General features: G+C 38.3%; 1 pseudogene; it reads left to right on the top strand.

The window, feature by feature from the left end:
- The first annotated feature begins 7,870 nt into the window (after positions 1–7,870).
- On the top strand, positions 7,871–8,865 carry LOC110542249 (glyceraldehyde-3-phosphate dehydrogenase-like; annotated as a pseudogene).
- Positions 8,866–27,242: the final 18,377 nt, after the last annotated feature.

Here is a 27,242-nt window from a genome sequence, read left to right as displayed (position 1 = left end):
TGAATGGATTTCTCTTCAGCTTGAGCATAGCTGGGTGTGTTTGTCTTAACAAAAACAAAAACAAAAAAAAAACTTTTAAAAATATGTCAGACATCATAACATCAAAAATAAAGTTTTCCATTCCAGTTGTAGTTACTTTTCTAATTAATTTATTTTTATTCACTTTACATCGTGGCTGTAGCGCCATCCTGGTATTATCCTCCCCTCCCTTCCCGTATCACTTATTCCTCAGAAAAAGGAGAGCTCCATTTTTCCAAGCTCATTAAGTTGTGTCAAGACTGAGCATATCCTCTTTCCCTATTATCCTGGCAAGGCAGTCCCACCAGGAGGAAGTGATCAAAAAGCTAATAAGTGAGTCCCTGACCAATATAGCCCCCTCTTCCCTTACTAGAGGACTCATATGTATCCTAAGCTTCCTATTTGCTACATCTTGTCAGGGGCTAGGTCCAGTTCATGTTTGGTCCTTGCTTGATCTTCAGTCTCAGCAAGCCCTTCTGGGCCCTTAGTTGGCTTTGTTGGTGATCTTGTGAAGCTCCTGTTACCTCTACGTCCGTTTCTCTTTCCTCCCACTTTTCCACAATACTATGCATCTCCCAATGTTTGGCTATGAGTCTCAGTGTCTGTTTTGAGGTGCTGCTGGGTAGTCTCTCAGAGGACAACATTGACAGGGTCCTCTGTGCAAGCTTAGCAGAGTATTGTTCATAGTGTCCGGGGTTAGCACTCTCCCATAGGGTGAGTCTTTGGTTGGGTCAGGAATTGGTTGGATATTTCTGAGAAACTAAGCGTGGGAGTATCTCTGTGACAAGCTGGAGACCTAAATCAGGGTAAGCTCCTGGGAGGATATGAGAGGGATTTAAGTGGAGACTCCTGGTAACAGAGGCCATAGAGACTGAAGAGGACACCTTCTAACTTGACTAGTCTCTTGGTAGAGGGAGGGGAACTAGAACCCACCCACAAAAACTTTGACCCCAAATTTATCCTGCCTACAAAATGTGAAGAGATAAAGATAGGGCAGATAGAGCCGTTGTAATTCCTTTATCTTCATTTATTTACATTCTTTAGGAGGAGGATTCTTGAAATCCTGTTGATTATTTTATTTATTATTAATTTAATCTTTTTACAGCCCGATACAAGCCCTCTCACTCTTCTCCTCCCAGTGCTGGTGTCAGGACCCACTCTCCCATTCCATCCTCTCCTTTCTCTCAGAGACGAGGATGCTTCCAAGGGATACCAACCCACCCAGGCACCTCAAGTCACAGCAGGACTAAGTGCATCCTCTCCCACATTGGCCTGACAAGGCAGCAGCTGTGTGGGTTTTTTTTTTCTTGGTACAAAACTTATTTAATATTCCCACAGAAGTCACTAAGTTAACTCCAGTCAGCTCCATTGAGCAAAGGCTCTTTCCCCTGGCTTGTCTACTTTTCTCTTTCTCTTATTGGCTGCCTTTCCCTTTTTGAAAATAGGTGATATTTTTTCTCATACAATATACCCTGATTGCTGCTTCACCTCCCTCTACTCCTCATTTTCCCTCCAATAGGGATCCACTCCTTTTATGTCTCTCATTAAAACAAACAAACAAACAAGCAAAAAACAGGTTTCTAAGGGATAATAATAAACCAAAATAAAACACCATAAGATAAAATTAAAACTAACAGATCAGAATTATACAGAACAAACAGAAGAAGAAGAACCCCTAAAAGTCACAAAACAGAGACTCTTGATTGCAAACTCAGGGACTCCATAAAAACACTAACCTGGGAGTCATAACACATATGTAGAGGACCTGGTCCAGACCTGTGTGGTTCCTATGCATACTGATTCAATCTCTGTAAGCTCTGATTATGTTGGTTCACCAGACATGTTTTCTTGGTGTCCTCCATCCCCTCTGGCTCTTATTCTCTTTCTTCCTCCTGTTTCACAAGATTTCCTGAGGGATTTGATGTGTGGCTGTAAGTCTCTGTATTTGTTCCCATCTGCTTCAGGAGGGAGCACCTCTACTGATTGTTGTAGCTGCATGCTTTTAATCACATAGCTCATCTCTATGGGTCTCAAGTCTAAGTTTGTAAAAATGAAGACACAAGCATCTCATTTTGAGCATTCTTTACAACCTACAATAAAATTTAAAATTCTAGATGTTATTCCTGAAGAAATTTAGACTTAGAACAAACTTTGGCTTATTTAATCACAGTTCTTACCAATATGTTCCATTATTTCAATGAGATTTTCATAAAAGGGAGAAAAATAGCTGCATTCATATAGAATAATAATATCATATAACAATGGTTTCCTCTTGGGCTCCAGGGGTATTAACATGATGGCTTCTCAGATTGTGTGCTTGTCATTCTATCCCAGCACACTAGCAAAGACTTAATCACAGTCAAAGTCATTCTAATTGCACCTTTCACATAGTATATCTAACCACAAAAAATAAGTAGAACCAAGTGAACAGATATGATTTGTAACTGCTGCCAACTACAATCCTGTTACCCACTTCTTACTTGACCTTAAAAGGCCAGGACTGGGTGCTCTTGATTCCTAGCTGTCCTTGGGAAAGTAAGGCTTTAGGTAGTATTGTGGTCTAGGCTATAGTAGGGATGTTGGCCAGGTGGGAATCATTCATTCATTCATTTATTCATTCATTCATTCATTCCTCACCGGTCCTCATTAAGAGATGTAAAGTTTTATGGCATGACTCTAAATGTCTGGGGGTAAAACCTCTGATTATTTCTTTAAGCCAACCTTCATATCTTCCTCTAAATTTACCTCTTCTGTATTAGGTGTTTAAATTTAACTTTGAAGTTAGGCTTGACTATGAACATCTCGGTTGTTTTTCAGATCTGAAATGGAAGTCTTCTGACCCCCAATACTCTGGGTTTCACCTCACTTCCTTCTACCCTGGAATCCTCTTGGATGAAATACTGTGCCAAGTCACACAGGATCCCTTTAGCAGGAGCCAACTTTACTGTGGAAATGAGATATCTGAGGCATGACCTCTGGCATAGATCTTTTTGAAGTTCTTGTGGGTTCACTCATCTTCCAGATACTATGTTATTGCTGCTGTTCTTCTGAGGAAATATTTTCACATCAACCTATAATCCTGTACAGTCATCATGAAAACAGGATACATTTTCATTCCATCTCTCGCCCTCATTTACTGCTTGTTTTCATAAAACTCTGAGGTATTTTGTTTGCTCTTCATTTTCATTTGAACTGATTGTTACACTAACATATCCAAACTAACCTTTCCATTTCTGCCCAATGGTCTTCACTGTCCCTGCTCTGGCTCTCCTGGTGTGCCTGGGAGCAATTCTTCTTTCTGTTACCAGTTCTTTCTGATCCTTCCAGCCTCTCAACTTGAGACTATCCTTAAAATTAAAGAGCACATTTCTCTCATGCTTTCTTTCGTCCCTTCAAATCAGATAGATATTGATAGAATTTGCAAGGGAACCAGATCCTGTAGGAATAAATGTTACCTCTACACCAATGTTTCCAGATACTATGAGAGTAAAATATTTCAACTTGGTTAATAAAGTCAACAGGACCCCATAGCCAAACATGAAAAGGATGTTCTTTTTTTTTTTTTTTTTTACTCTCCAGGAGAGTATCATAGAGCATTGCAACCCTTTGAACCTCCATTCTAGTAGGATACTATGGTTAATATTTTTCGTTTTATTTTTATTTTGTAGATTTTTTAAGTGGTATCCAATTGCATGAATTAGACATAGTCATGCCATCACTTTGCCTATGATCAGAATGTTGGTGGATTCAGGTTTGGAACATTTATAATAAAAGCTAACATACAGATTTCAAGGTTGCATTATTCTAGGTAACCTAGAAGAACAGACTAGCAGGATGAATATATGCAAAAGGAATTTGTTAGACTCAGTTACAGAATACGGTTTGAGCAATCCAATACTGGCTGTTTTCATACCAGAAAAGTCTAGAATCCGACAGCTGCGAGTTCACAAGGCTCAGTGTCTCCACTGTCCCAAGCTGGTGCTGAAAGCATGAAAGCCTATGGTCTTCAGTCCTCACTGGAAGCTCACACAAGCTGTGCTCTGTTATGAGGCAGTGACTGTGTAAATGAACTTGCCAGCCAGTTGGAGTGAAGGCAAGCATACAAAAGCAAGTGTTCCTCCTTCTGTCTCCTTTTATTTGGGCTGCCACTGGAAAATGCCACCCACACTATGGGTGTCATCACACTTTAAATCATCTCATCAAGAAATCCCTTACAGGAGTGCCCAAGTTTTGCCTTTTAGTTGATTCTGGATACAGTCAGTCATCCAACAAGGATTAACAACCACACAGGTTTTTGTTTTTATTTGAACATATATTTTCATTTAACCCAGACCAACACTGATAATTAGAATTCCTCAGTCTATTGTAAGTATTGAAACAACTTTTTTTCCCAAGGTAGTTTACTATTTTTTTTAACCACCCTTGAATGAGAACTGAAGTTAGACAGTTTTTTTTTCCTAGCACTTGCCATTGATTATTTATTTCATTTATAAAAATTTATTTCACAGACTAGAATTACAGAGATTTAGCTTCAACTTTGCATTCTATAATTTTCATTTTTTATAATATGACATGAAGCGTTGAAGACTTGTTTGTCCTCTTTTTGTACAATTAATTGTCCATCAATAATTATTATTCATTATTATTATTATTATTATTTATAATTTATTCACATTGTATCCCCACTGTGGGCCCCTTCCTTCATCTTCTCCTGGTCACACTCACCCTCCTTCTTCCCCACCCCATGTCCCTCCCCTAGTCCACTGATAGGGGAAGTCCTTCTCCCCTAGTATCTGACCCTAGTATATCAGGTTCTCATCAGGATTGTCTGGATCCTCTTTCTCTGTAGTCTTTTAAGGCCACCTCACCAGGGGGAGTTGATTAAAGATCAGGCAACAAAGTTATTGCCAGTGACTGTCCCTCCTCCCATTACTAGGAAATCCCCATGAAGACTAATCTGCCCACGGGTTACATCTGAGCAGGGTGTCTAGGTCCACTCCATGTGTGGTCCTTGGTTGACTCATCAGTATATGCAGGCCCCCCTGGACCCAGATGTTTTTGAGAGAACAACAGAGTCAATAATTATTAAAAGACTGTTATTTCCCCCTGGATTGCCTTATTTTTGTTCATAATAGACCATGTGTCTATCTCTAAAGCCAAAATGTAGCGAAATCTGGCCTCTCACCTTTTTACAAAATCCATGATTAAAGAATATTTTTTATATATTTTTGATGAAAAAATATCATGACGCCTGAAAATTGTATGTAATTAAAATGTTAGTTTACATGAAATTTTATTGTAAAGTCGTCACCCAGATGACTGAGGTGGTCAGCTGCCTTGGAGGGCTTGTCACCTTACATTTGCTGTCTCCTTCTGCTATAACTGTCACCATGTATCTTTATCTTTGAACGCCGCTTTTTCACAATTAGTCTTGGAATCAAAGATGGTGAACAGCCTTCAGCTCTGTTTTTTTCTAATATCATTTAGGCTTTTTTTTTTGTCATTCTTCTATGAAACTTTTACATTATTTTTCCTACAACTTAATTTTCAAGATTTTGTTATGTTATGCTGTTATGTGGGAATTTTAGATTATTTTGATTAAAGCGAAAAATATTGAGAATTTGAACTCATGACCACAGTATGTTTCTCTATTACTTTACATCTATTTATATCTTAATGTGAACATCTCAGCATATAACACTGGCACATGTTTTGACAGTTTTTTACCTAATCATATCTAAAATTTTTGAGGAGACGTAACAATGTTTATAAATCTTAATTTCCTTTTATTGTCACTAGTGTCACGACATATAATTGATTCTTTTTTTTACTTTGATCTTGTAGCTTATGAATTTGTTAAAAGTATTATTCCTTTCAGTAGTTTTTTAGGTTCTATGGGACTTTTTGTATATATAATTGTGTTGTCTGCAATGAAAGGTACATGCATTAATTATTTTGTGGTTCGTGTATCTTTTCTTCATTTATTGTTATTGTAGGAATGTCAATATAATATAAGGTAGAAGCTGGGAGAGCATGCATTTTGTTTTATTTCACCATTAGGGGAAAAGAATTCAGTCTTTATAAAAAGCGTGATGTTTGTATCCTTACTCAGAATAACATTTATTTTAATTTACAGTATTTTTTTAATTCAATTTGAGTTTATTAATATACCTGATTTTATTTTATTTTTTTAAATTTTATTTTTTCTTATCAGTTACATTTTATTAACTCTGTATCCCAGCCATTTCCTGATCCCTCATTCCCTCCCAACCCCTCCCTCCCTCTCTCATCTCCACCGTGCCCCTTTCCAAGTCCACTGATGGGGGGACCTCCTCCCCATAATGTAAATGAACATTGAAATTTGTGATGTAGTTATGATGTGACCATCATGGTTGTGACTTCAGTATATTAACGTCGTGAATTATGCTACAAGTCAAGGACTGAATCAACCTTACACTTCTGGTATAAGATGAACCTGGTAATAACAGATCATTCTTTCTATATACTTCTTTCTGGATTAGATGTGATGACATTGTATTAGGGATTTTTGTATTCACAATTTCATGCATATTGCTATGAATTAGAGTTGTCCCAAGAAATCTGTATAATGTATATGGAATATATATATATATATATATATAATATGGAAATACTCATATATCCAAATATTCATATTTAGAGGATAAGTTCACAGACTGATGGAGATTCAGAAGACTCACAGTATGCTCTCTGAAAACCAAGGCATCAAGAAAGTCATGAGGTGATGCAGTGTAGTCTGATCTCTGAGATATAAAGGGAAGTAAAACAGGTGTTAGTGTAAATGCAGTGTCTGAAGATCTAAGAACTAGGAAGTCCACGTCGGAGAGCAGAGAAGAGGAACATCCTGTCTCGTAAAAGGAGAACATTTACTTTCCACTGATATTCTTCTTGTCTCTTTCAGCCTTCAGGAGAGTGCAGGATGAATATTTACACCTGTACTGAGTGGACTGACAGTTTTCCCATACACACCCTCATAAACACAGACAGTAGCACTTCACTTGCTAATTTAGCATTTCTAAGTCAACAAAATGGACACATAGGTTAACCAACATTTGGGTTGTGACTTCATATAACTCTATATAATAATAATAATAATAATAAACGCTTAGCCCAGAAAGCTGCTTTGATGGGTAAAGGGCACCTGCTGCCAAGTCTGACAACCTGAGTTGGAGTCTTAGAACCCATGCAGAAGAAGGAAAGGGTCAATTCCCATAAGTTGTCCTTTCACTTCCACAGGTGGACTATGATACATGTCCCTCTCAAATGAATAAATGTGAAAATAAATTAAGTAAAAATACATTTTCAAAAATGTAGAAAATGGTACTTTTCAGTAAACAAATTTTAACCACAGAAGGTAATGACTGGATACACCACAGGTATCAACAAATTGTGAGAGCTGAGCCCCAATAGATACATCTACATCACAGCTCTTACATATATGACTCAAAGACTATTGCAGAAGAGGAAGCAGAATGATTGTAATAGCCAGAATAGCAGGCAGTCTGCTGTGAAACTCTTAGATAGGAACGCATAAAGACCAGAACAATGTCAGTATCAACAGCATATTAATATGGAAAAGGAAAAAAATTGTAGGTTTCTACCCACGGACAAAAGCCACAGGCAACTAGTGACTGCTGGGATAAGGAAAATTAGTCTCTCCCAGGAATGAGTCCCACTATTGGTCATCCAGTGCTGAGTAGTGAGCCCTGAAACCATACATAGACCACCAACTCAGGGATCTCTCCTCCTCCCTGTTCCAGAGACAGCCGCATATTTTGGTACAATGCCAGCTTTTGTCTTAGACAAAGTGGTGAAGGTCAGACTGAACAGATTTGGCCGTATTAGACACCTGGTTGCCAGGGGTGCTTGCATCGATGGCAAAATGGAGATTGTTGCCATCAATGACCCCTTCCCTTCATCGACTTCAACTACATGATCTATATGTTCCAGTACAACTCTACCCATGGCAAGTTCAATGACACAGTCAAGGCTGAGAATGGAAAGCTTGTCATCAATGACAAGTCCATCACCATTTTCCAGGAGCAAGATCCTGCTAACATCAAATGGGACGATGCTGGTGCTGAGTATGTTGTGGAGTCTACTGGTGCCTTCAGCACTATGGAGAAGGCTGGGGCCCACTTGAAGGGTGGGACCAAAAGGGTTATCAGATCTGCCCCTTCTACTGATGCCCTCATGTTTGTGATGAGCATGAACCATGAGAAGTACGACAAGTCATTCAAAACTGTCAACAATGCTTCCTGCACCATCTACTGCTTAGTCTTCCTGGCCAAGGTCATCCATGACAACTTTGGTATTGTGGAAGGACTCATGACCACAGTTCATGCCATCACTGCTACGCAGAAGACTGTGGATGACCCCTCTCGAAAGCTCTGGCGTGATGGCTGTGGGGCTGCCCAGAACATTATCCTGCATCCACTGATGCTGCCAACGGTGTGGGCAAGGTCATCCCAGAGCTGATCAGGAAGCTCACTGGCATGGCCTTCCTGTTCCTACCCCCAACTGTCTGTTGTGGATCTGGCATGCCAACTGGAGAACCCTGCCAAGTATGATGACATCAAGAAGGTGGTGAAGCAGGCATCCGAGGGTACACTAAAGGACATCCTGGACTACACTGAGGACCACTTTGTCTTCTGCAACTTCAACAGTGACTCCCATTCTTCCACCTTTGATGCTGCGGCTGGCATTGCCATCAATGACAACTTTGTAAAGCTCATTTCTTTGTATGACAATGAATTTGGCTACAACAGGTTTGTGGACTTCATGGCCTACATGGCCTCTAAGCAGTAAGAAGCCCTGCTTCACCCACGCCAGCAAGGACAAGAGAGCAAGACAGAGGCTCTTGGCTGCTAAGGTGTTCCTGTCCCAACTCAGCCCCTGACTGAGTATCTCCCTCACAGTTTCCATCCCAGAACCCCAGAGTATCAGGAAATACTACTCTTTTGAATACCATCAATAAAGCTCACTGCATACACACAAACACACAAACACACACAGTCTGGAGATTCTATTTACATACATTTAAATATACATATATAAATGTACATAAATATGTATGCAACGATAATAAAGAAAAGATCATCAACTTGAAAGTTGAAGGACTTATGAGAGGTGTGGGGGAGTTGTGAGTGTTTAGGGGGAGGAAAAAGAAAGGAAAAGTTGTATAATTCTATTTCAATTAAAACATATTAAACTTTACATTAATGAATGTTAAAAATCTTGGTTGGGTTATTTTTAAAAAGAACATAAAGTTGGAGGCCTATAGAGTAGGGGTAGGTCTGAGAGGATTTGGGGAGGAGAGTAGGGGATGAATATAATCTAAACACATTTTATGAAATCCTCAGAGAATTAATAAAAATATTATGTTAAAATTTTTGTCTAATTTTAGTTATGAGGTCATGTTGGCCTTATTAATCAAGTTGAGATATTTTTAGTCTTCTACCTTCTGGGAGAATTGACATAAAAGAGATATTTATTTCTAAGATGTCTGGTACTTTTGCAAAAGAAACCATCTGGCAAATTAGAATGAGAAAGGGAAAAGAGAAAGAGAAGCAAGGAAGGAAAGAATGAAGGAAAACAAGAAGGAAGAAGACAAACTACCTGCTATAGAACTCAAATAAAAATGACTTCAGAGTTGAAAATTTGCCCTTGATTTTCCTGAGTTACGTTTGTATTCAACCAAGAGGTTGCTGCCCTAGGAGGAGCACACAATGATTAGCTTGGGCATGGGGAACATATACTTCTCCTACTTGATACGCCAAGACTGGAAGAAGAAAGTTTTGTTGATGGAAAGTAGGACACAGTTCCCAGAGGAAGGGTAAGTACATGCTGCAGGGAACAAGCAGCAGTTCCCATATTTGACCAGCATTGTTTTCTGTTACATCTGCATAAGCAGAGGACAGAGTGTGGAAGTGCAGGAAAGGTGGGGGCGGTGGAGGAGTGCTGTAACTTTAACTAAAAGGAGAGCTAAACAGCGTTCAGAATGCTGTATGGACTGGTTTCTTTAAAAAGCCATGAGCCTTAACCCCCTCGTTGGAACATCCTGCATCAGTTCTAGAACTAGCAGTGGTGGTGTCTGAGGTCTGAGTAGGTTCAGGAGACCATTGCCCCCAGGGGCGAGACATGCTCCATGTAAATTGACTAACTCCATGTTTTCCTCCACTTTTGAAGGTTATTTAAGGTTCTTAAATTATTTTTTCCCTTTTTTTTATTTCTAATATCAGAGATCAGACCTCTACTCTTGCCTGATGCGTCTAAAACAAAAAGGGGGAACTGTAGAGAGCTGCGTAATGCCGCACCTGAAAGATGGAGCTGGTTTCCGCCTTCCACCTTCCCGATGGTGAGTGCTCTCTGTCACAAACAACTCCACATTTGGCTAAGGCTGAGGATCTGGCTTGCTTCCATGTATGTGGACCTATCTGCATTGCCCACGTGGCATGCTGAGGTTGGCTACCCAGAGGCTATTTAAGCTGTGGGCTGGCTTTCCCCAGGGTCAGATGATTGTTCAAGGTTCCTGAATAAACTGCATTGAAAAAAAAAAAAGCCATGAGCCTTCATCCCTGGCAGCAATTATGGGAAATACGGATTGTTACCTTCAGACATTTAATGGATTGAATCAGAGGAAAGGCTTATTTTGCTCTATGTCTAATCATATTTTAAACAATTTCCATGAGTCGGTCATTAAAAGATATTTGAAGTCATTCAAAAATTACCTGATGAAAGAATTTATAAGCAATTGCCTTTTGCACAGCTTCAAAGGTTGGTTCATTTTAGAGCATATAGAAAGAAAATATATTTAGAAATAAGTTTAGATGTTGGTCTGGTAGTAGGAGCAATACTATAAAAATGGAGCCAGAGGCGCTTTCTAAGACAAATAGGAATAGTGCTTCCTCCAGACCCAGCTATACTACTGCTAGGTATATACCCGAAGTTTGTTCAAGTACACAAAAAGGACACTTGCTCAATCATGTTTATAGCATCTCTATTTGTAATAGCCAGAACCTGGAAACAACCCAGATGTCCATCAACGCTGGAATGGGTACAGAAATTGTGGTATTTTTATACAATGGAATACTACTCAGCAATCAAAAAGGAGGAAATCATGAAATTTGCAGGCAAATGGTGGGATCTCGAAAAGATCATTCTGAGTGAAATATCCCAGAAGGAGAAAGACAAACATGGGATATACTCACTTATATAGACCTATAAGATATGATAAACATAATGAAATCTATACACCTAAAAAAGGTAATCAATTGAGGGGACATGGGGTAAGATGATCAATCCTCATTTAGAAAGACAGATGGGATGTGCATTGAACGTATGACAGGAGTCTACTGAGCGCATCTGAAAGACTCTAACTAGCAGTGTTTTCAAAGCAAAGACTCATGACCAAACCTTTGGCAGAGTACAGGGAATCATAAGAAAGAAGGGGAGTTAGTCTGATGGGGAAAGGATAGGAGCTCCACAAGGACCAAATATATCTGGGCACAGGGTCTTTTCTGAGACTGACATTCAACCAAGGACCACGTATGGACATAACCTAGAACCTCCACTCAGATGTAGCCTGTGGTAGCTCAGTAACCAATTGGTTTCCCAAAGTGAGGGGAACAGGGACTATTTCTAACAGGAACTCAATGACTGGCTCTTTGGTCTCCCCACCCCCGAAGGGAGGAGCAGTCCTGTTAGGCCATAGAGGAGGGCTTTGCAGCCAGTCCTGAAGATACCTGATAAAACAGGATCAGATGAATGGGGAGGAGGTCCCCCCTATCAGTGGACTTGGAAAGGGGCACGGTGGAGATGAGGGAGGGAGGGAGGGACTGGGAGGGAATGAGGGATCGGGACATGGCTGGGATACAGAGTTAATAAAATGTAACTGATAAAAAAAAATAAAAAAAAAATGGAGCCAGAGGAAAAGTACCTTAATAATGTATTGATGAGGCTACCCAAAATCGTCAAGAAGTTTTTACAGTGTCTGACACTGTAGATACTAAAAATAAGTGTAACCCCTGTAAATAAAATCTAGTGTGACTAATTAAACATGTGCTTGAAGAAAAGTAGAGACTTTGTATGGGAGCCTAATTATGGGTAGAGAAAAAAAATCTGCTGCTAAATCTGAGAGGTTGTTGAATATCACCCTCATGAATCTAAATGTTTCAGTTTTTTCTTTTTTTCAAGGGGAAGAAGAAAGAACACAAAGGCACAAAAATGGTCAGGGAATATTTTAACCCTTTTGCAGTGTCAAAAGACGCTTTAATGAGTTGTAACAACACGTTTTGCTCTGGATGCAACTCTTTTATTTAAATAAGTACCAAGACATTTTAAAGTAAGAGTTATGATTTTATTCTATTGTAAAGGTCTACACATAACTGAGATATGCACATACTTTGAACTGTAGATCTCTTTTTCCCTTCTCAATTATTAAGTTCTTTTCTATTTCTTTGTTGTCATTCTTCTAAAGACTAAGTGAAAGGAATAATGTATATGGAGATATGGCCCCTAAATTCACAATGTCCTTGCTACTTCCTACCTTAACAAACTTCATCAAAGACTCAGTCTGGTCACAGCTTCCTTTGTTTCACTTTTCCCCCCTGAGTTCCATACACATACCCATTTTCATGTAAAGTATTTGATAAAGAACCCAATTATATGCCGCCGTATGAATTCAGTGACTTTAGATATTTTCATAAACTATATTTTCTATAAGTTTTATTCAGTGTATTTATAGTTACAATGGAAAATGTTTTGATTTAGAAGTAAAATATTGGATCAGTGATCAGAAATTGGGTCCCACTTGGTCAATGACCAGCTTAATGACCTTGGGGGGGAAAAAACTTAACTTGGCATATGTGGGATTTTTCTGGGCTATAGAAAAAGGGTCCGGGAAGCTTCAAACCCAGAAATCTTTTAACATGAGTTGACTACCACTCCACTCCCAACCTGGTGTCACACAGCCGGCTCCCCCACCATCAATCCTAATAAGACTATATTACCCTGACAGTTATCAGACTTTATTCTGTGTCCCCCATACCCCAGCCCTGAGTGTGTAGATGAAGCACCTTCCAATACTTCTGTCCTGGCCAATGGTACAGCACCTCAGAAACCTTACCATAGGGACCCTGGACACCACCCAAGGATTCCATATTCACACTCACATACACTCCCACCTCCCATCCCCCCTAAAAATAAATACAAAATAAAATTTAAATTAAAAAAAAAAACAGTTCTCTGATGCTTTTTCCAGTTGCATTCTTCACTTGCTCATTCAACACCAACTGAGGCCATTCGGTGAGCACACCGAATCCTGACTAAGCTTTGCTTCCTCCAGCCCAGCCCAGTGCACCATAGGCCTGACTACCCCAGGGAGAAGTGGACACGGGATGGCAGGCATGTAACTCAGTTGCTTTTTTAGCAACATATTAACACAGACTAAAAGCTTTAAAAATGTCTTTTATTCTCAGCCTTAAGAAAGGCAGAGTCAAACAAGAGCTCTTGACAGTTTCATGCCAGACAAGGCCATTAAGTGAAACCTCATTTCAATAAAATAGAAACTAAATATCCAAACAAAAAAAATTACAAAACAAATAAACTAAAATCCAAACATTAAAGGCTGGAGAGATGGGTGAATGACCAGAGTTTGGTTGCCAGAACCCATGTATAGTGGTTCAATCTAGTACTCTCTCCAGTGACTCCTTGGGAATCAGCACACACTCATGCACACACACACACACACACACAGAGAAGAAATTAAGCAAAAATGTGCTGTCATACTCAAATTATTTCAGGGCACTTCTTTTTTTTTTTTTTTTTTAGCTCAGGTTGGCCTTTTATTCATGATCCTCCTCTCAGACTCCTGAATGCTGAAATTACAGGTCTGTTCCATTATGTGCTATGTTGTTGTTATTGTTACATTTTAATATATGTAATTTTGTTTGATAGCTAAACAGGCAACATCTTTTAGAGCAATGATAAGTTATTAAATTTAGTACAATGTTCTTAATGCAGTGAGACAATCGGTGCAAGTGTGAAGAAAGCTCAGAAATATAGAATTAACTCAAGATATAGTATTCTACATATTTATTATAGGGTTTGTGAAAATCATAAAAAATCTTGAGTCATCTAGACATAATCCATAGAGAAACAGTAGAACATGATTTATATCTTACTCCATTACCTTCTGAGATAAATGTTGGTGCTAAACAATAATATTTTCCTCTCTGTAAGTTACTTGATCTTTCTACACTAGCCTTAAAGTTATTTTTTTTCTTCTTGTTATTGATTCCAAGCAGTTAAACCTATCATGAATGCTGTATGCTTATTAACAATGCAATTCAAAATCAACATTTATTTTATTATTAATTGATGGTATTTGCTTAAATTATCCAAAACTTGTTTTATTACTTTTCATTTTTTCTATAAATCAGGTTATATTAAATGGTTTCTTGAATTCTACTGATTGTGTACTATAGCAACCATCTACTTTTAGAAACTTATCTTCTATATATGAGCAAAGTAATTAATCATATTATCTGTGAATGCATTTGAAGACCAGAGGTTAATGTTAAATGTCTTTCCCTATTTCCTGAATATGTCTTTCTTTCTTTAGTCATTTATTTATGTATTTGTTTGTTTTTATTATTTTATTGTTATATTTATTTACTCATATCTCTGTGTGTTTAACATGTATGGATGTTTAGATTACATGTTTGTCTGTACAGCAATTATGGGTGGTACCTGCACAGGGAAAAGGACGATATCATATTCCTGAATATTCCTGGGTTTAGAGATGGATGAGAGCTGTCATTGTGGACACTGAAAATCAAATTCTGGTCTTGTGGAAGTCATTCTTTACCACTGAGTTACTTGAAAACCTTATGTTTTGAAATAGGTCTCTAACAGAACCTAGAACCTAATAATTGGCTATACTGTCTGGTCAGGAATCCCCTATTCTCAAAGTGCTAGTAATGCAGTCACAGATGCATAACACTTAGGGACTCATCCTCATCCTTGTACAAAATGCACTTTAGCCAGAGGATTATCTGCTCAGTCCCATTTAATTTTAGATTAAAATATTCCTCATTTCTACTACTCCTTCCAGGGGAAGAGAAACACACCTATCAGAAGTTTAAAAAAAAAATCTACTAGGTAATACAAAGCTGCTAATAACCAGTGATGGCAATAGATTCAAAGCAAGAAAACATTCACATAACAAAAGACAAGAGATCAGGACCTATAATTACAATTATCCCAAATCCACAAAATGCCCAGATGCCCAGAAAAAAGGTTGAAAACACAACAAATAACAGCAAGAATAATATGTTTCCATTAGAGTTCAGCAACCCTAGTCGGCCCTAAGTATTCCAAACTAGCTAATGCATGAGAAAAAAACTTTATGTCAGCCCGTATGGATAAGTATGATAGAGGTCTTTAAATAAGAAATGACTAGCCACAGGATTATCAACATGGATTGCTGCAGCCATGAATCATCTGAAGAAATGAGCGGGCATGGGAGCGTTAGCAGGCCTTCTGGTGTTGGTCTTCTTGGTTTGCCTGTGGTATATATGCAAGATTAGAGTCTCACAACAGTGTGATGCAGCCATGATCATTCAGGCCTTTACAGCCATTGAAGCAGGACATTCTCCCCAAGCATGGTTGGATACCATAAAAAGCTAAAATGATACGCTCAGGATGTGAGGCTAAGCACTGCACTCAGGGTCAGCCGCTTTGGACCCAGAGAAGAGCATGTCTGGTTGCATGCGGGTTGATGCGAGAAAAAGGTATCAGACGGGTCTGATGCTCTTTGGGTGGATGACACCTAAATGAACATCGGTACAAAGTCCCAATTTATTTCTAATATCAGAGATCAGACCTCTACTCTTGCCTGATGCGTCTAAAACAAAAAGGGGGAACTGTAGAGAGCTGCGGAATGCTATGCCTTAAAGATGGAGCTGGTTTCCGCCTTCCACCTTCCCGATGGTGAGTGCTCTGTCACGAACAATTCCACATTTGGCTAAGGCTGAGGATCTGGCTTGCTTCCATGTATGTGGACCTATCTGCATTGCCTATGTGGCACGCCTGGGTTGGCTACCCAGAGGCTATTTAAGCTGTGGGCTGGCTTTCCCCAGGGTCCGAGGATTGTTCAAGGTTCCTGAATAAACTGCATTGAAAAAAAAAAAAAAAAAAAAAAGAAATGACTAAATTCCTCAAAGAAATGTATGAAACACAAACAGTGAAAAAAAAGTGAATAAAACAGTTCAAGACCTAAACATGTGAAGGGAACCAATAAGGAAAACTCAAAATGCAGGAAACTTGGAAATGAAGAATTTAGAAACAACAAAGGGAATCACAGAGGCAGACCTCACCAACAGACTGCAAAAGTTGTAAGAGAAATTCTTAGGCATTGAAGACACAATGAAAGAAATGAGTTCACTAGAAAAGATTAAGTCTAAAAATAATTATGGCACAAAACATCCAGGAAACCTTGGAAAATATGAAAAGAATAAATAAAAGACCCTTATGAAAGTTGTGCTCTAAGAGTTCAAGATGCCAACCTAGACTACTACACCCAAAACTTCCAAACGCCATAGTTGGAGAAAATAAGATATTGCAAACTGAAATTAAGCAAACTGAATTTAAGCAATAGCTATGTACAAATCCAACTCAAAAAAAAAAAGGTGCTAAAAGATAAACTCCAACCTAAACAGTTTAACTACATCCAATAAAACACAGAGAATAGATATGGAGAGAGTGGGCAGCCTTGTCTTGTCCCTGGTTTCAGTGGGATTTTTTAAGTTTCTCTCTGTTCAGTTTGATGTTGGCTATAGGCTTGCTGTATATCGCCTTTACTATGTTTAGATGTGCGCCTTGTATCCCTGATCTCTCCAATACTTTAAACATGAATGGATGTTGGATTTTATAAAATGCTTTTTCAGCATCTAGGGAGATTATCATGTGTTTTTTTTTTCTTTCAGTTTGTTAATATGGTGGATCATACTGATGAATTTCCGTATATTGAACTACCCCTGCATACCTGGGATGAAACCTAGTTGGTCATGGTGGATGATATCTTTGATGTGTTCTTGTACACATCAAAGATATCATCCACCATGATGATATCTTTGCGAGTATTTTGTTGAGTATTTTTGCATCGATGTTAATAAGGGAGATTGCCTGAAATTCTCTTTCTTTGTTGAGTCTTTGTGGGGTTTAGGTACCAAGGTGACTGTGGCTTCATAGAATGAGTTTGGTAATGTTCCTTCTGTTTCTATTTTGTGGAATAGTTTGAAAAGAGTTGGTGTTAGCTCTTCTTTGAAGGTCTGGTAGAATTCTGCACTGAAGCCATCTGGTCCTGGGCTCTTTTTGGATGGGAGACTTTCGATGACCGCTTCTATTTCCTTGGGGGATATAGGACTATTTAATTGTTTTACCTGGTCCTGGTTCAGCTTTGGTAAGTCAAATCGATCAAAAAAATTGTCCATTTCATTTAGATTTTCAAATTTTGTGGCATATAGACTTTTGAAGTAAGTCCTAATTGTTTGGATTTCCTCAGTGTCTGTAGTTATGTCCCCCTTTTCATTTCTGATTTTGTTGATTTGGGTGGTGTCTCTCTGCCTTTTAGTTAGCTTGGCTAAGGGTTTGTCGATCTTTTTGATTTTCTCAAAGAACCAGCTCTTAGCTTCATTGATTCTTTGAATTGTTTTATTTGTTTCTAATTGATTGATTTCAGCCCTGAGTTTGATTATTTCCAGCCGTCTACTCCTTTTTGGTGTGTCTGCTTCTTCCTTTTCTAGGGATTTTAAGTGAGCCATTAAGTTGCTTGAATGTGCTGTCTCGAATTTCTTCTTGAAAGCCCTTAGTGCTATGTACTATAGAGCAACAGTTTTAAAAACTGCATTGTACTGGCATTGAAAAAGAATGGTGGACCAATGGAACCGAACAGAGGACCCAGAAATAAACCCACACACTTATGGACACCTGATCTTTGACAAAGACGCCAAAACCATACAATGGAAAAAAGAGAGCATCTTCAACAAATGGTGCTGTTCCAACTGGATGTCTACACGTAGAAAAATGAAAATAGAACCATATTTATCACCCTGCACAAAACTGAAGTCCAAGTGGATCAAAGACCTCAACATAAAACACATTAAATCGGCTAGAAAAAAAAAGTGGGGAATACCCAAGAACTCATTGGTACAGGAGAAAACTTCCTGAACAGAACACCAACAGCACAGGCCCGAAGAGCAACAATCAATAAATGGGACCTCATGAAACTGAAAAGCTTCTGCAAAGCAAAGGACACCATCATCAAAACAAAGCAACTGCCTACAGATTGGGAAAAAATCTTCACCAAACCTTTAACTGACAGAGGACTCATATCCAGTATATATAAAGAACTAAAGAAGCTGAAAAGCAGCAAACCAAGCAATCCACTTAAAAAATGGGGAACAGAGTTAAACAGAGAATTCTCTGTAGAGGAATATCAAATGGCAGAGAAGCACTTAAAGAAATGCTCAACCTCATTAGCCATTAGGGAAATGCAAATCAAAACAACCCTGAGATTTCACCTTACACCCATGAGAATGGCCAAGATCAAAAACTCAAGTGACAACACATGCTGGAGAGGTTGTGGAGAAAGGGGAACCCTTCTTCACTGCTGGTGGGAATGTAAACTTGTACAACCACTCTGGAAATCAATCTGGTGCTTTCTCAGACAACTAGGAATAGCACTTCCCCAAGATCCAGCCATGTCACTCTTAGGCATATATTCAAAAGAGGCGCAAGTACACAAAAAGGACATTTGCTCAACCATGTTTGTAGCAGCTTTATTTGTAATAGCCAGAAGCTGGAAACAACCCAGATGCCCCTCAACTGAAGAATGGATGCAGAAATTGTGGTACATCTACACAATGGAATATTACTCAGCAATGAAAAATAAGGAAATCATGAAATTTGCAGGTAAATGGTGGGATCTAGAAAGGATCATCCTGAGTGAGTTGTCCCAGAAGCAAAAAGACACACATGGTATATACTCACTTATATAGACATACAACATAGGACAAACTCACTAAAACCTTTGCATCTAAAGAAACTAAGCAAGAGAGAGGACCCTAACTAAAATGTCCAATCCCCATCCGGAAAGGCAAAGAGGATGGACATCAGAAGAAGAAGAAAACAGGAAACAACCTAGGAACCTACCACAGAGGGCCTCTGAATGCCTCTGCCCTACATACTATCAAAGCAGATGCTGAGCCTGATGGGCAACTGTTGGGCAGAGTGAATGGAATTTTAGGTAAGAACTGGGAAATAGTAAGAGCTGGAGAGGACAGAGTCTCCACAAGGAGAGCAACAGAACAAGAAAATTTGAACACAGGGAACTTCCCAGAGACTCATACTCCAACCAAGGACTATTCATGGAGATAACCCAGAACCCCTGCACAGATGTAGCCCAGGGCAGTTCAGAGTCCAATTGGGTTACATAGTAATGTGAAGAGGGACTGCCTCTGACATAATCTGATTGGCCTGCTCTTTGATCACCTCCCCCTGATGGGAGAGCAGCCTTAGCAGGCCATAGTAGAGGACAATGCAGCCACTTTTGATGAGAACTGATAGACTAAGATCAGAAAGGAGAGGAGAACCTCCCCTATCAGTGGACTTGGGGAGTGGCATGCATGCAGAAAGGGGCGGGAGGATGGGATCAGGAGGGGAGGAGGGAGGAGCTTATATGGGGGGATACAAAACAAATAAAGTGTAATTAATAAAAAAATTAGAAAAAAACACAGAGAATAAATAATCTCAGACCAGCAAAGTCAAAAGAAGAGTAGCATGAGCTCGCATGCATGTGCATACACCACCATCAGTACCACCACAACACCACAAACAACAAGATGAAGAACAAGAGCAACAAAATAACAGTAATCAATAATCATTTGTCATTGATATATACCAGCATCAGTTTCCTCAATTTCTCAATGAAAAGACACAGAACAGCACAATGGATCCAAAAACAGGATCTATCCTTTTGCTACATACAAGAAAGACATTTTTACATCCGGGATAGACATCAGCTATGGGTAAATGGGTGACAGAAGACATTTCAAACAAATGGACTTAAGAAGCAAGCTGGTAGAGCCATTTTAATTATTGATAAAATGGACTTTAAACTTAAACTAAAACTAATCAGAGGAGTTAGGGAAGGGCATTACATACTCATTAAAAAAATACTACTAGGTAAACATTTCAACTCTTAACATTTATGCTCCAAACATACACAATCACATTTGTAGAAGAAACACTGCTACAGTTTAAGTTACATATTGGCCCTGACACACTGATAATGGGGGATTTCAATATCCCCACTCTCAATAATAGACAGGTCATCCAGACAAAAGCTAAACAGAAATGCTGGAGCTAACTGACATAAACCATACAGACCTAACAAATATTTACAGAATGTTTTACCTAAAAATAAACATAAAACACCTAAACATCTTCTTTACTGCACTTCATGAAACTTTCTTCAAAACCCACAACATACTCAGACACATTAAACAGTTGAAATAACCCTGGCATCTTATCTCACCAGCACAGATTAAATCTGAGTATAAAAAACAATAGATACATCAGAAGCCAGCAAATTAATAGAAACAGAGAACTCTCTACTAAAGAAAAAATGGATTAAGATAGAGATTAACAACAACAACAACAACAAAAAAGCCTTTGACAAAATCTATCACCTGTAAGTGAGAAATTTTCTAGAGAGATTAGGGTTTAGGGTTACCATGGACATGGATGCATATGATACAAGCAGTTTACAGCAAGCCCAGAGCCAACATCCACTTATATAAAGAGAACCTCAAAACAATTCCACTGAAATCAGGAACAAGATAAAGTGTGCATCTTCCCATTCCTATTCAATATAGCACTTGAAAATTTAGCTAGAACAGGAAGACAACTGAAAGAGATAAAAGGGATACAAATTGAAAAAGAAGAAGTCAAAGTACTTTTATTTGTACATGATATGATAATATGCATAAGTGACCTGTGAAATTCTACCCGGAAACTTTTACAGTTGATAAACACTTTCAGGAAAATAGTGGGATACAAAATTAACTTCCAAAAATCATCAGCCCTCCTATATACCAATGAAAATTGGAGTGAAAAAGAAATCAAGGAAACAACATGTTTGTAGTAGCTTTATTTGTAATAGCCAGAAGCTGGAAACAGCCCAGGTACCCCTCAACTGAAGAATGGATGCAGAAATTGTGGTATATCTACACAATGGAATATTACTCAGCAATGAAAAATAAGGAAATCATGAAATTTGCAGGTAAATGTTGCGACCTGGAAAGGATCATCCTGAGTCAGCTGTCCCAGAAGCAGAAAGACACACACGGTATATACTCACTCATATAGTCATGTAATATAGGATAAATCTACTAAAATCTGTACATCTAAAGAAACTAATCAAGAGATACCCTGACTAAAATGCTCAATCCCCATCCCGAAAGGCAAAGAGGAAGGACATCAGAAGAAGAAGAAAACAGGAAACAAGCTAGACACCTGCCACGGAGGGCCCCTGAAAGGCTCTGCCCTGCAGACTATCAAAACAGATGCTGAGACTTATGGCCAACTGTTGGGCAGAGTGCATGGAATCTTATGTAAGAAGTGGGATCTGGAGAGGACAGGAACTCCACAAGGAGAGCAGCAAAACCAGAAATTTGAATACAGGGGTCTTCCCAGAGACTCATACTCCAAACAAGTACCATGCATGGAGTTAACATAGAACCCCTGCACAGATGTAGCCCATGGCAGTTTAGCGTACAAGTGGGTTACATAGTAATGGGAAGAGGGACTGCCTCTGACATAATCTGATTGGCCTGCTCTTTGATCACCTTCTCCTGAGTGGGGAGCAGGCTTACCAGGCCACAGAAGATGACAATGCAGCCACGCCTGATGAGATCTGATAGACTAAGTTCAGAAGGAAGGAGAGCAAGCCCTCCCCTGTCAGTGGACTTGGGGAGGGGCATGCGTAAAGAAGGGGGTGGGAGGGTGAGATTGAGAGGGGAGGAAGGAGAGGCTTATGAGGGGATACAAAGTGAATAAAGTGTAATTAATAAAAATTAAAAAAATAAAAAAACCTCCACAATGGAGTTTATAACTATTTAAAGTTACTATATTCAAAATTAAGTTTTCCAAAGAAAACAGAGGTAGAAAACTGAAGTGACTCACTAAATAAAATACTTAAAAGTAAAACAAATAAACAAACAAAAAAACCCAAAAACCTTAAATAATGTAAAATATCTTGGAATATCTCTAACAAGCAAACATGATAAAATACTTGCTTGATGAAAATTTTCATGTCGTTGAAAAAGAAATTGAATAATAGATCATAAAGTGGAAAGATTTTCCATGCTCATGGATTGGTAGAATTAGCATAATAAAATTGCCATCCTACCAAGTGCAAACTAAATATTCAATGCAAGCTCCATCAAAACCCCAACAGAATCTTTACAGATCTTGTGTGGTTACTTCTCAGCTTCATATGGAAACCACAAAATCTGGGGATAGAATTTTCTGAATAATAAAAGAACTGCTGAAGGTCTCACCATTCCTGATTTCAAGTTGTATTACATAGCTATAGTAATAGAAACAGCATTTCAAAAGAAGATAAATGAATTTTGGTAAAGAAGCCAGAAATATACACTGGAAAGAAGCCAGCACCAATGATGTTGGTAAGACAATAAAGGAATCCAAACGGATCCATTCACATCACCCTGCTCCAAATAATGAATCAAAGAAAGAATTCAACGTAAAACCATGTGTACTGAACCTGACAGAAGGGAAAGTGGGGAACAGCCTGGAACTCATTTGCACCAGAGAGGCTTTCAGAATAGAACATCATCACCACAGGCACTCATATCAATAATTTACAAATCCAAATCGGACCCCATGAAACAGAGATGCTTCGGCATAGCAAAGTATACTGTCATATGTACAAAGCAGCAGCCTACATAACGGGAAAGAGTTTTAACGAACTAAACCTCTGATAAAGGACTAATACCCCAAACATACAGAGAAGTCTAGAAACTAGATATCAAGGAAACAAATAATCGAAAAAAAATGTGGAACAGATCTAAACTGACAATTCCCATAAGAGAACACTCGAATGTCTGAAATACACCTAAAATAAATGTTCAGCATCCTTAACTATCTGGGAAATGCAAATCAAAACTACTTTGAGATTTAATCATACACCTATAAAAATGGCTAAGATCAGTAAAACAAATGACATGCTGGTAAGAATGTGGCATAAGGAAAACATTCATCCATTGCTAGTGGGAATGTAAATTTGTACAGCCGTATAGAAGTCAGTGTGGGGGCCCTGTATGATGCTGGGAATCAATCTACCTCAAGATTCAGCTTTACCACTCCTGGGCATATACATGAAAGTTGCTTCATTGTACTACAGAGACACTTGTTCAACCATGTTCATTTTTTTTTTTTTTTTTTTTTTTTTTTTGCTTTTCCTAGTAGCCAAAAATTGAAAACAATCTAGTTATCCCTCTACAAATGACTGAATAAAGAAAATGTTATATATGGATACAATAGAGTATTACTCAACCACAACCATTAAAAATGGCATCATAGAATTTGCAGGCAAATGGATGAAACTAGAAAAATGAAAAACAAAACAAAACAAAACATGCTGAGTGAGATATCTCAGACCCAGAAATAAAATATTCATTTATATGTGTTTGTTAGCTTCTAAGTCAGTGATAACCAAGCTGTGATCCATACAACCACAGAAGGTAGGTATACAGTAAGAGGCTATAGGGTACAAGTATGTATTTTTAGGAAAGGGAACTGGAATAGATAATTATGGGTGAATGGGGGGAGCTAGAATTGGAGAGTCATATGGGGAGGGGGCGAGAAGAAAGGACTGAAGCAGTAACTATGGGGAGAAACAGCTAAATTTAAGGGGCATTTTAAGGGTAGTAGGGAAACCTAACACAGTAGAAACTTCCTAAAATATATGCATATAGAGAACTGATCTAAATGAAATAATTGGGGTGGCAGAGTCCTAGATGGCCATCTCTTGTCACCAAATGAAGGTCCCAGTACCAAGACTGGGTTGCATTAAATTGAGTAATTGAGTTGTTGGCCAAAGGGATCTACTGGGGATTCCCCAAAATCCAGGCTGCTGCTGTCTTCAAGACAATAGTTTTCTCTCCACAAACGTATTTCAGGGCTCCATTTCTGAAGACAACCCCTACCCAACTTGTTGAACTTGAAGAAGGTGAGTTTGTCTGTGAATAGAGTTTGTCTTTACCCTAATGCGCTAGAGTCATTGGTACAAGAAGGTACTCGGCATACTAGAAAACGAAAAACTAAAGCCATCCATAGACCATTTCAGCGACAGTGGTGTTCTTGCAAGATACACTAGAGCAATGGAGGCACAAAGCTTGCTGGAGTAAACAACCAGTAAGTACTTTATCTTATTTGCCTTGAGGATCACTTCATGAGATGAACCTAAACGGGTCCCTGCTTGTGTTACATACCATGAACCAGAGACGAGATAGCCCAGGGACCTAGGGTAAAACCAAGTAATACTGTCTATAAAATAAATGCGATAGAATGACTCCTAGTCACATTCTGCAATAATCATACATCAGTGCCTTGTTTAAATATCATCAGAAAAGCTTCCTTCTGTAGCAGATGGGAACAAATACAAAGAGTTAGAGATAGGCGTTACACACAGAGAGATACCTTGGAACACCCAGACCTAAATGGGATGACTGTTTCAAATTCCTCCCCTCAGACTTCAGGGAACACGGAGAATAGAGGACAGAAAAAGTGTAAGAGCCAGAAGATACTAAGACACCTCTAAATCAACTGGGCAAAACTCCATGTGAACTCAGAGAAATTGAAGCGGTATGCATGGGGCCTGTGTGAGTCTGTACCAGCTTCTCTGCATATATATTATGGCTTCCAGTTTAGTGTTTTTATGATATTTATAAGTGTGAGAATGAGTGGGCTTCTGATTCCTGTGCCTTTGTATTTGACTCTTTTTCTTCTCTTTTTTTTTCTTTCTTTTTTTTTCCTGTTGGCCTTTTCTGTCCAACTTAGATTTAACAGTTTTTGTTTTATCTTATTATATTTTATTATTATCTCTTAGAAGCCTGTTCCTTTCTACTGAGATACAGAAAGGGAAAGGATCCAAATGGGAAGGGAGGTGGGGGAAACTCGGAGGAGTAGGGTGAGAGGAAACCATAATAAATATTCATTATATGAGAACAGAATTTTTTCACTTAAGAAGTACATAAAGAAAAATAAATATGACTCATTTCTGTCTTCTTTTGTTGTAAGATTTTATGAATATCTATCAAATTACAGGTGGAATTTACTTGAGCATTTATTTATGAAATGTTTTGATTTAATTTTTTAAAGTTTTCTTTCCTCCAATGACATAATTTTATTTATTATTATTACTTTTGCTTTGAAGTTCTATTCATTGTTTTTATTGTTTCTCAGATAGCTGACAAAAATGTTTGTGGGTTTTAGCTGTTATATGTTTTATTATATAGAACTTACTTATAGCAGATTTTTTTCAATACAAACTTAGATCTATTCTGCATTATATTTTGTCCTTATACTTATTGCCTACAGTCTTTTTCTCTAATACTTCTATATGAATTCTTTCCTCCATATTTAAATAAGAGGTGACAGGGTAGGTTATTGTACCACTAATTTAGATTGTCTTCTTTCATTTTGATTATTATTTTGTCTTTGAACAGATAAAAATTAAATGTGACCTCAAATATTCTGAAAATATTTTGTACAACTTTTTTTTTTACTGTTCTTTTCACTCATATTTCCCTGATATCATCTAATTCATAGTTGCCCTTCAATCGCTAATCATTAGCACATGGATTTCTTGTAGAGCAGGTTTCTCGGGTAGTTGGTCCAGAGCATGCAAAGGTAGAGGCTCAGTAGAAAGAAGTTCCTGTCATCCACTCACCTTATCCTGGAAGCTGCCCTCTGTGGAAGCCTGGTTGCTACTTTCACTCTTTCCAATGGTCCCCTCTGGCAACTGCAGGAAGTGCTACACACATTCCTCTTCATGGCTGGAACATCTATTCTCTCACTTATGTGAGGAACATGATTAACATCCTTTCCTAAATCCTACTAACTCTATTTGATGCATGATCCAGAATGACCTTTAATGTGCCATCATAATACCAGGGTTTACCTCCTGGTTTTATTAGGTTCCTCTTGACTTAGTAATTTGCTAATTTCAACAAACATCACAGTTTCATTATATGGAAAACAAATATCATTACCTTCCTTCCAGTATCACACACAAAAAAAATGTATAGCCAAGAACACAATATTTCAAGGGAAAACTCTAAGTAAACATTTAAAAACTTGGAAGGTGCCTTTCACATGAAAGTCATGTAGGAAGTACACTGATTGACAAATAAAACCGCCAAAGTATTTGACACAAAGCCAATAAGTCAAAAGAGACTAAGCAGCGTGCATTCATTTTGACAGCATAATATCTGAAGAATTCCAAGTGGGATGAAGCAAGGTAGCTTGGAATTTTCAGTTTTACCCCAAAAGCTTTCAGGAGATTCAAGTAAACCTTTTATAGAGGTTAGTCAGTGGAAAGCACAGTTGACTGGAGCTGCTGATTTCAGAATGCAAATGTATTTGTTTTGACCAAAGAAAAGAAGATTAATAAAGGGTGAAAACAAAAGAGCCATTTCCTCTGTAAATTTTCCAATGATCGTGAACCAGTGAATACCATGACTCCTGAACAGAAAATATTCTTAAGGGAGAATATTAAAAGATAAATAAATGAAAGGAAATGAAAAATTGCACAACACAAAGTCACCTTAGGGTTCTGAGACCTGCCCTCACTATTTGTTCTTTCATTCTTATCTTAATTGTTGTTGCTTTTCTCTCTTCTTTTTCACAATAAATTTCTTGGGAATAGACACTTTTTCAAAATAAACACTCAATCAGTATTCACTAGGAGCTTGTGGCTTAAGTATTCTTGTTCAGTCATTTTGCAAAGCATTTTTAAATTAAGGCACTGTCAATAGAGTATTTTTGAACAAAATAGATAATTTTATTAAAAAACATTGATAAAATTGTATCCTCTT

Source organism: Meriones unguiculatus, chromosome 12, assembly GCF_030254825.1.
Source record: "Meriones unguiculatus strain TT.TT164.6M chromosome 12, Bangor_MerUng_6.1, whole genome shotgun sequence".
Lineage (NCBI taxonomy): Eukaryota > Metazoa > Chordata > Mammalia > Rodentia > Muridae > Meriones > Meriones unguiculatus.
The sequence above is the reverse complement of the archived record's forward strand: the minus strand, read 5'-3'. Positions and strand labels throughout refer to the sequence as shown.